Source organism: Manis pentadactyla, chromosome 8 (genome assembly GCF_030020395.1).
Source record: "Manis pentadactyla isolate mManPen7 chromosome 8, mManPen7.hap1, whole genome shotgun sequence".
Lineage (NCBI taxonomy): Eukaryota > Metazoa > Chordata > Mammalia > Pholidota > Manidae > Manis > Manis pentadactyla.
The window spans coordinates 5,362,838-5,370,202 of NC_080026.1; the positions used below are offsets into that span (position 1 = coordinate 5,362,838).

A 7,365-nucleotide genomic window follows, 5' to 3' on the forward strand; every position below is an offset into this window, starting at 1 on the left:
AAGCACAGGGCATTTTTATCAACAGTGCTGGAAGCTAAAAAGTAACGGATCAGTATCTTCAAAATGCTGACAGAAAATTATGTCCAAGCCAGAGTTCCATACCCAAATTCTTAATCGAGCAGATAAAATAAAGACATTTACACACATGCTGATAGGCTTAAGACTTACCTTCCAGGTACCCTGTTTCCAGAACCTAGTGAAGAATATGTTCCACCAAAATGAAACAATAGATCAAGAACTAGGGAATCTCATAAGGGACCAGGAGAAGGAAAATACCCAGGATTCAGGAAGGAAGGTTCCGGGAAGACAGCTGTGCAAAACACCTGGAAAAGAAAGTCATCCAGGCTTGGGCAGCACAGAGGGCTCCAGGAGGGGAAGGTAACAGGTATTATTATTTGTTTCTGGCAGACCTGACCGAAGATGTCTTACACTGTGGGAAGCTAAAGATAACACCTAAGTCAACAGCAGTATTACCTTATCTCGAAATATAAAAATAGTATAAAAAAAGGTTTTAAGAAAGGTGAAAATGGTTGTCCCTAGTTAAGGGAAAGGGCATGAGCAAGACACTGATTTTTTTTACACTGAGATTTAAAGTACTATTTGGTTTTCTAGTACATGTGTATGTATTATTTTGATAAATGTAAACATGCAAGCAACAATTTATCCTCAAACATTAAAAAAAGATGAAATCATCTACCTACTTGAACCTTCCTCTAACAAGTTTTTGTTTTTGTTTTTAAACTGGGAGGAGGAAGTATTAACTTTAGCAATCCAAATCATCATACAGCCTCTTTCAGCGTACAGGCTTTAGACTCAAAAGACCTGCATTCAAATTCTGGCTCAACTACTTATAAATTACCTTGGGCAAGTTACTTAACTCTTTCAAGCCTTAGTTTCTTGATCTATCCAATGAGAATACCAACAACTTCCAGACAGAATGTCTGGAAGACTGGGTGAACATGTGTTTGGCATAGTGGCTGACAGTCCTGAAACTCAGTACATCGTAGCTGCTCTCACAAGAATTACTGAGACTGTTACCACTATTATTTCCTTACTATCTACTTGACTAAAAAAGTTGCCCAAAACATTCTAGAAGACAAGCACAATAGGATTCTTCTCAAAGAGCTAAGCAGACTTAGTCTAACATGCCCCTGAGGTTCAACATCCGAACACAAACGCCTGTTTAAAAGAAAGACACAGGCCCCACTTCTGCTAGGCCAAGTCACCAAACCAGGGCCTAATATTTAAACCCAATTACAGTTGCAACCTCTCCTAGAAACTAGTTAGTAAGGAATTTTCTGTTCAGTATCACTAATAAGATAATCTGCCCCATGAGCTTTCTCCATCTTCCCTGAAAGGAGATGAGACAATCTGCATTGTAAGAATGGGCAATCCCCATTCTTCCCCGTAAGAGGAAGTGACTCTGCTTTAAACAATCCCTTCTTTCCTTTTGCTAATAACTTTCCCCACCCTCCTGTCTACAAAAATCGCCATTGTGTACAAGTCCTCTCTACTTGCTAGAGGGGATGCTGCCCAAATCATTAATCATTTAATAAAGCCAATTAGATTTTGGAACTTTCTTAGATGAGAGAGAGGGTAGTCAAAAGATGGTGGAGTAGGAAGGCAAGGCAAAAACTTCCTCCCACACACATACACCAAGGAAGCAAATGCAGCGAACACAGCAAGCCCTGGAAAGGACCTGAGGACTGCAGAACAGACCACCTACACCTGGGGAAGACAGGACCCACACTGAGAAGGACAAAGGGGCAGAGCTGCTATCAATCAGGGCCCAAGCCCTTCCCCCAACCCATCCCACAGCAGGAGGGAGAGGAATGGGGTGGGGAGGGAACAAGCACTCAGGAACACTGCACACCTGGCCCTGGATCTGCTCGGGGAACAGGAGTCCACAATGCACTGGGCTTTGGTGATTTATTGGGGCTGAACACAAGGGAGAGCTGGAGCACTGGTGGAGGCCGAGACTCCTGTCGCTTGTTGAGAATGGGCGTGCTTGTTGGTCCTGCAGAGACCCAACGCAGAAGCAGCAATTTGAAAGATTAACCAGCAGCAAGAAGTGTGCCAGAGGGGTGGAGCCCAGGGGGAGCTCACTCAGGAAGATTAAGGGCAGGCGAACAACACTTTTTCAGCCCTACTGCACCCCAGCTGGTCGGGGGCTTACAGAAGTCAGCTCTGAAACACTCCATCTTCCTTGGTGGCAGTTCAGCAACACAGCAGTGTTTACCTGCACACCCACCTCAGCCCCTGGGCTCAGCAGCACTTCAACTTTGCTGACTGGCAGGCAGAGGGTGGAGTACACTTTCCTGACTTGCCCGGCAACCCTCAGCTCAACTGGACAGACACTTTGGGGGCCAGCTCTCAGCTCTCCACGTGCCCTACTGGCTCAACTCCAATGCCCCACAGCATACCCACCCCACCCGGCATGCTCGCTGGGCAGTGCTCTACTACTGCTGGCCCCACCCACAACGAATCCCAGCAGAAGCGCCTCCTCTCACACAACGGACAAGCGAAGGCAAGCTGTGGGGACCAGCCTTTGCTGACAGACAGGCAGAAAGGTTGCCCCGCCCACAGCCCACCAACAGCAACTGCGGCTCAACCACAACAGGCAGGCAGGCGCTGGTGAGCAAGGAGTCCTGAGCTTCTGAGCACCACAGGACACTCACTTCATCAAGACATTACTTCCTAGACCATAAGGCATAGTTCATCGATCTAACGAAGAAACACTGAAATCCAGACAAAATGAGGCGGCAGAAGAGTATGTTCCAACAAAAGAACAGGAAAAAGGGCCAATAAAACAGAGATTAGTCATCTTCCAAATAACAAATTCAAAGTAACAGTCATAAAGATTCTCACTGAAATGGGGAAATCATCAATTCAGGAGCTCAAAGACAATTTCAACAAAGAGATAGGAAATATGAAAAGGAGCCATTCAGAGCTAAAAAATACAGTAACTGAAATGAAAAATACAATAGAGGAAATGAACAGACTGCTGGAAGCAGAGGAAAGAATCAGTGTTTTGGAAGATAGAGAACAGCGGAATAACCAAATGAGGAACAGAGAGAAAAAGGAATTTCTAAAGATGAGAAGATGCTAAGACAACTGTGTGACAACCCCAAACAAAACAATATTCACATACTAGGGGTCCCAGAAAGAGAAGAGAGAGTGAGACAAAGGAGTAAAAAGTCTCTCTGAAGAAATAATAGCTGAAAATTGGGAAATAGACATCAAGGTTCTAGAAGCACAAAGAACCCCTACCTAACAAGACAAACCCCAGGAGGACAACACCAAGACAGCGTAATTAAAATGACAGATTAAAGATAAAGAGAGAATCTTCAGTGTAGTGAGAGAGAAGCAGTCAGTTAGCAGACTATAAGGGAAGTCCCTATACGGGAAACTCCATAAAGCTATCAGCAGATTTCTCAGCAGAAACTTCACAGGCCAGAAGGCAATGGCATGAAATATTCAAAGTATTGAAAGGGAAGAACCTACAACCTACAAATCTATGAAGGCTAAACAACATGCTATTCTAAATAATCAATGGATCAATGAGGAAATCAAACAATAGATGGAGACAAATGAAAACAGAAACACAATGGTTCAAAATATGTGGGGTGGAGCAAAAGCATTTTCAAGGGGGAAGTGCATACCATTGCAGGCCTACCTCAAGAAACAAGAACAATCCAAAATATAAACAACCTAAACTCACAACTAAAGGAACCAGAAAAGGAATAGATGAAACCCAAAGTTAATAGAAGCAGGGACATAATAAAGATCAGAACAGAAATAGAAAACTATGAGAACAATAGGAAAAAAAAATCAATGAAACCAGGAGCTGGTTCTTCAAGAAGATAAACAGAATAGACAAACCCTGACCCAGACTTACCAAAAAAAAGGGCAAATAAACAAAATCAGAAATGAAAAAGAAGTTAGAACTGATCCCACAGAAACATGAAGAATTATTAGAGAATTCTATTAAAAAATCAATAAATTGGACAACCTAGAAGTAATGGACAAATTCCTAGCAAAATACCATCTTCCAAGACTGACCAAAAACCTATTAGAATAACTGGATTCAGCAAAGGTGCAGGAGACAAAATCAAAATACAGAAATCTGTTGCATTCCTATATACAAACAGCAACTAGGAGAATGACAAATGAGGAAAACAATTTCTTTTACAGTTGCATCAGAAAGAATGAAATATCTAGGAGTAAACCTAGCCAAAGAAGTGAAAGACCAGTACTCTGAAAACTGTAGACACTGATGAAAGAAACTGAAGATGACCCGACTCAATGGAAATCTATCCCATGGCTCATGGATAGGATAAATTAACATTGTCAAAATGGCCATCCTGCCCAAAGAAATTTACAGATTCATTTCAATCCCTATAAAAATACCAAAGACATTTTTCAATGAATTAAGAGCAAATAATCCTGAAAAATTAATATGGAATCATAAAAGACCCTGAATAGCCAAACAATCTTAGGAGGTACAAATTGGTCTCTGAGGTAAAAGGAATAGCTCTTTGCCTTACCCTGCTGAATTCCACAACATCCTGGTTCCTCCAGTTAGAACTCTCTGTACATTAGCTGTAAACGTTATTTCCTTTTCAAAGGGAGAGGACAACTCTGTTCTTCAGGGACAGTAATGTAAAAGGGAACAAGAAGTCTAAGGGGTAGTCCAAACACCACAAAGGACAAGAAGTACTGGGTACCCCATCATTATTTAGAGATCAGTCATATGTGGCATTGGCCATTTTTGGGTAACAATTACTTCTTAATAACAAGGCTAATTCAAGCAGTCATCAAAGGGCAGACAAACTAAAATGACAGCAAAGGAAGTTCAATTTTCTGTCTCCAGGATTAATTCAGAAACAAATATACAACCAGTAAAACATGACCGGTTCCACTAGCCCACCTTTTGGTAACATTTTAATAGTATATTTTACTCTCTGTAGTTTTTCTTAGTTACTAACACAGTTAAAGTAATTCTTTAATTTCTTTAAACATACAATAAGAGAAAAAAGGCAAAGATAAAGAGAAAAACAAAATGTAGGATAGCAAGCTGGGAAGCACAGCGAAGCTTCTGGAAGAAGTAAAAATCCTCTTAGCTTCCCAAAGAATAATACGGCTATCACAAAAACATCTGTTCTTTCTATAGCACTGATGTACACATTTCATAAATTCAGTCCTTGAGAATATCGGGAAATTTACTTACAGAATGTGCTACCACCATTAAATATAAAATGCTAGTGAAGAACCCTTGGTCAGGTTATGTGTTCTTTTCTTCAGCCATCTTCAGTGAGCATTTACTGACCACCTACCTGGGGCGAGACACTTTGCTGTCTGCCAGGATAACAGAGCGACACATTTGATTTTTGCCCTCAGAGATCAGTTGCTGGGGAGGGAAGGAGATATTCAGAAATCACTATCACAGAGTAACCACCAGACACAAGGGAAGCCCAGACAAGCACCTGTCCAGCCTGAGGGTCTCTTCTCAACTACCACCTCCTATCAATAACCAGTAGGCAGGCCAGGGTTAGGAACTTCCTGGCCCCAGGAACACTCCCGAACACAAGAGAACGAGTCGCAGGCGCATTCCCCTGCACGGGCAGACCCTTAGGCGGTGCGCGACAGGTACACATACACAGATATTTTGGTCACTGATTTGTTGGACAAATATTGCAGTAACAGTCCCAGCTCGGGTCCCAGAGCTCCACGGAATTTCAGACAAGCCACTTCCTGCAATTGCCAGAGTTTCCTCGAAAACAAGACCCAAGAACTTTCCTCCTTTTACAAATAAGGGCTCCTCCCTCGGGCAGTGGCTCCACCCTGCCCTGCTCTGAAAATTGGTTCTTCGGGGCCAAGGTCGGTGGCGTCTGAAATTCACCACGTTCCCCTCCAAGTTTTGACAACGTGACCGTCCCACCTCATTCCTTCCCTCCACCCACCATGAAAAACTGGAACTTTATTCGCTCATTATAAAACCTCTTCTGTGTAAATTACTCTACTTTTGAGATAACAACGAACTCTTAAAGAGAGGCGAAATAAAAACCCGTGACCTCCGGCGTTCCCAATTTGCTTGGACGAGAATCAAAGGTGAACAAAGACATTCAAAGGAACGCACAATCCTGCACCCAAACCTACGGAGGCACAAAGCCAGGTGCCGGTGGGCGCAGACGGGGTCGTTCCCAGCGAGGGCAGAGCCTGAACGCGTCCCGGACTCGGCGGAGGGTGCGGCCTCGGGCCCGCGGAGAGCGCTGAGGGAGAGGCGGTCGCACCAGCTCTCCGGGGGCAGGGCCCGGGGGCGCGGGCCGGGCGGCTCCAGAGGCTCTCTGGACCCGGGGGCGGGAAAAGGCGCGAGCCGGGTGTTCCCTCGGACGGGTTCGGTCCGGGCAGCCCCGGGGGCTCGCGGGCCCGGCGAAGGGGAGGGGCGAGGACCGAGCGGCTCAGGGGAGGCTCCGGAACGGCCGACACTGCGCAGTGGGCAGGGCGAGGTAGGGGTCCTCTCGGAGGGACACAGGCTGAGCGTCTGCAGGAGAGGCTCCGACCCCAAGACTAGGGAGGGGAGGGAGTGCAGGCTGAGTGGGCCTGGAGCGGAAGGGGGGAGTCACCTGATAACACTACGACCGCCACCGCCGCTCACGGAAGTAGGAAAAGACCGCAAGGACGCCGCGGGGTTCCTCGGTCCGACTGGCCGCGCTTGCGTCCTGGCCGCCGCTCGCGACACAGTCCGGCGCATGCGCCTGTCCCGTCCGGCGTGGGGCACGCCGGGAATTGTAGTGGGGCGGGCGGCTGGGCGGCTGGGCGGGGTGGCGGGGTGGCGGCTGCCGCCGCTCTGCTAAACGGCCGCTGGAGACGCCCCGCTCGCGCCCCAGCCTGCTGTGCGGTGCCACCCTCGGATTATCACAGCCAGACCGCTTAAGCAAGCGAGCCCCTCTAGAACTGGGCAGCATCGCAGCGCCAGAAGTGTGGAAGGCGCAAAATGTAAAAAGCGGGGTGGTGGGGAGTTGGGGGAGTGCGTCATAGGGCACGCGAGTCGGCCTGAAGGAGCCGCGATGGCCAGGCCTGGACCGACGTGGGCCACAAAATAAATCACATACTACTGGAGTGTGTAATAAATATGTAAGAGTCCCTCTGCTGTGATCAGTGATTTAATCAACAGGGAGAAGAGACTAGTCTTCCTTTCAGGGGGATTCTAACCAATCACAACCCTTCCAGAGGGGTCCCCGTCTCCACCCACGCACCCCAGTGTGGGCTGTGCACAGTGAGCTCCTCCCAGGCTCAGTGGGAAGGGGAAAACCACTTCACGGTGGAAACCGACAAGCGCTGCTCGACCATGTGATCCAGGTT

At 46.6% G+C, this 7,365-nt stretch overlaps 1 protein-coding gene across 4 annotated transcripts in view; it reads right to left on the reverse strand.

The window, feature by feature from the left end:
* PLEKHB2 (pleckstrin homology domain containing B2) overlaps positions 1-6,783 on the reverse strand; it is a 36,658-nt gene extending 29,875 nt beyond the window's left edge. The window contains exon 1 of one of the 4 annotated variants that reach the window (XM_036883993.2): positions 6,627-6,783. The gene's annotated coding sequence lies outside the window, so the exon portion shown is untranslated. Of the gene's footprint in view, positions 1-6,159; positions 6,465-6,626 lie in introns of those variants that run through there. The other 3 variants (XM_036883991.2, XM_057505453.1, XM_036883992.2) reach the window with 3 other exon arrangements.
* Between the last annotated feature and the right edge of the window lie 582 nt (positions 6,784-7,365).